Source organism: Oncorhynchus keta, chromosome 21 (genome assembly GCF_023373465.1).
Source record: "Oncorhynchus keta strain PuntledgeMale-10-30-2019 chromosome 21, Oket_V2, whole genome shotgun sequence".
NCBI classification, from domain to species: Eukaryota; Metazoa; Chordata; class Actinopteri; order Salmoniformes; family Salmonidae; genus Oncorhynchus; species Oncorhynchus keta.
In genome coordinates, this window is record NC_068441.1 from 55,669,901 (window position 1) to 55,673,059 (window position 3,159).

Consider the following 3,159-nt stretch of genomic DNA (forward strand, 5'->3'; position numbering starts at 1 on the left):
CCTCTGTCTAGACCAATCCTAAACATCCTGATTCTCCTCTGTCTAGACCAATCCTAAACATCCTGATTCTCCTCTGTCTAGACCAATCCTAAACATCCTGATTCTCCTCTGTCTAAAGACCAATCCTAAACATCCTGATTCTCCTCTGTCTAAAGACCAATCCTAAACATCCTGATTCTCCTCTGTCTAAAGACCAATCCTAAACATCCTGATTCTCCTCTGTCTAAAGACCAATCCTAAACATCCTGATTCTCCTCTGTCTAAAGACCAATCCTAAACATCCTGATTCTCCTCTGTCTAAAAGACCAATCCTAAACATCCTGATTCTCCTCTGTCTAAAGACCAATCCTAAACATCCTGATGCTCCTCTGTCTAAAGACCAATCCTAAACATCCTGATTCTTCTCTGTCTAAAGACCAATCCTAAACATCCTGATTCTCCTCTGTCTAAAGACCAATCCTAAACATCCTGATTCTCCTCTGTCAAAGACCAATCCTAAACATCCTGATTCTCCTCTGCCCAAAGACCAATCCTAAACATCCTGATTCTCCTCTGTCTAAAGACCAATCCTAAACATCCTGATTCTCCTCTGTCTAAAGACCAATCCTAAACATCCTGATTCTCCTCTGTCTAAAGACCAATCCTAAACATCCTGATTCTCCTCTGTCTAAAGACCAATCCTAAACATCCTGATTCTCCTCTGTCTAAAGACCAATCCTAAACATCCTGATTCTCCTCTGTCTAGACCAATCCTAAACATCCTGATTCTCCTCTGTCTAAAGACCAATCCTAAACATCCTGATTCTCCTCTGTCTAGACCAATCCTAAACATCCTGATTCTCCTCTGTCTAGACCAATCCTAAACATCCTGATTCTCCTCTGCCTTACAGCTGTTGTCTAGGTGACAGGATTGGATGTAGATCCTGTATTAACAGCTGTTGTCTAGGTGACAGGATGGATGTAGTAGATCTTTAACAGCTGTTGTCTAGGTGACAGGATGGATGTAGATCTTTAACAGCTGTTGTCTAGGTGACAGGATGGATGTCGATCCTGTATTAACAGCTGTTGTCTAGGTGACAGGATGGATGTAGATCTTTAACAGCTGTTGTCTAGGTGACAGGATGGATGTAGATCTTTAACAGCTGTTGTCTAGGTGACAGGATGGATGTCGATCCTGTATTAACAGCTGTTGTCTAGGTGACAGGATTGGATGTAGATCCTGTATTAACAGCTGTTGTCTAGGTGACGGGATTGGATGTAGATCCTGTATTGACAGCTGTTGTCTAGGTGACAGGATGGATGTAGATCCTGTATTGACAGCTGTTGTCTAGGTGACAGGATGGATGTAGATCCTGTATTAACAGCTGTTGTCTAGGTGACAGGATTGGATGTAGATCCTGTATTAACAGCTGTTGTCTAGGTGACAGGATTGGATGTAGATCCTGTATTGACAGCTGTTGTCTGGGTGACAGGATGGATGTAGATCCTGTATTGACAGCTGTTGTCTAGGTGACAGGATGGATGTAGATCCTGTATTGACAGCTGTTGTCTAGGTGACAGGATGGATGTAGATCCTGCATTGACAGCTGTTGTCTAGGTGACAGGATTGGATGTAGATCCTATATTGACAGCTGTTGTCTGGGTGACAGGATGGATGTAGATCCTGTATTGACAGCTGTTGTCTAGGTGACAGGATGGATGTAGATCCTGTATTGACAGCTGTTGTCTAGGTGACAGGATGGATGTAGATCCTGCATTGACAGCTGTTGTCTGGGTGACAGGATTGGATGTAGATCCTGTATTAACAGCTGTTGTCTAGGTGACAGGATTGGATGTAGATCCTGCATTGACAGCTGTTGTCTGGGTGACAGGATTGGATGTAGATCCTGTATTGACAGCTGTTGTCTAGGTGACAGGATTGGATGTAGATCCTGTATTAACAGCTGTTGTCTAGGTGACAGGATTGGATGTAGATCCTGTATTAACAGCTGTTGTCTAGGTGACAGGATTGGATGTAGATCCTGTATTGACAGCTGTTGTCCAGGTGACAGGATGGATGTAGATCCTGCATTGACAGCTGTTGTCTGGGTGACAGGATTGGATGTAGATCCTGCATTGACAGCTGTTGTCTGGGTGACAGGATTGGATGTAGATCCTGTATTGACAGCTGTTGTCTAGGTGACAGGATGGATGTAGATCCTGTATTGACAGCTGTTGTCTAGGTGACAGGATTGGATGTAGATCCTGTATTGACAGCTGTTGTCTAGGTGACAGGATGGATGTAGATCCTGTATTGACAGCTGTTGTCTGGGTGACAGGATTGGATGTAGATCCTGTATTGACAGCTGTTGTCTAGGTGACAGGATGGATGTAGATCCTGTATTGACAGCTGTTGTCTAGGTGACAGGATTGGATGTAGATCCTGTATTAACAGCTGTTGTCTAGGTGACAGGATTGGATGTAGATCCTGTATTGACAGCTGTTGTCTGGGTGACAGGATGGATGTAGATCCTGTATTGACAGCTGTTGTCTAGGTGACAGGATTGGATGTAGATCCTGTATTAACAGCTGTTGTCTAGGTGACAGGATTGGATGTAGATCCTGTATTGACAGCTGTTGTCTGGGTGACAGGATTGGATGTAGATCCTGTATTAACAGCTGTTGTCTAGGTGACAGGATTGGATGTAGATCCTGTATTAACAGCTGTTGTCTAGGTGACAGGATTGGATGTAGATCCTGTATTGACAGCTGTTGTCTAGGTGACAGGATTGGATGTAGATCCTGTAGTAACAGCTGTTGTCTAGGTGACAGGATGGATGTAGATCCTGCATTGACAGCTGTTGTCTAGGTGACAGGATGGATGTAGATCCTGCATTGACAGCTGTTGTCTAGGTGACAGGATTGGATGTAGATCCTGTATTAACAGCTGTTGTCTGGGTGACAGGATGGATGTAGATCCTGCATTGACAGCTGTTGTCTAGGTGACAGGATGGATGTAGATCCTGCATTGACAGCTGTTGTCTAGGTGACAGGATGGATGTAGATCCTGTATTGACAGCTGTTGTCTAGGTGACAGGATGGATGTAGATCCTGTATTGACAGCTGTTGTCTAGGTGACAGGATGGATGTAGATCCTGCATTGACAGCTGTTGTCTGGGT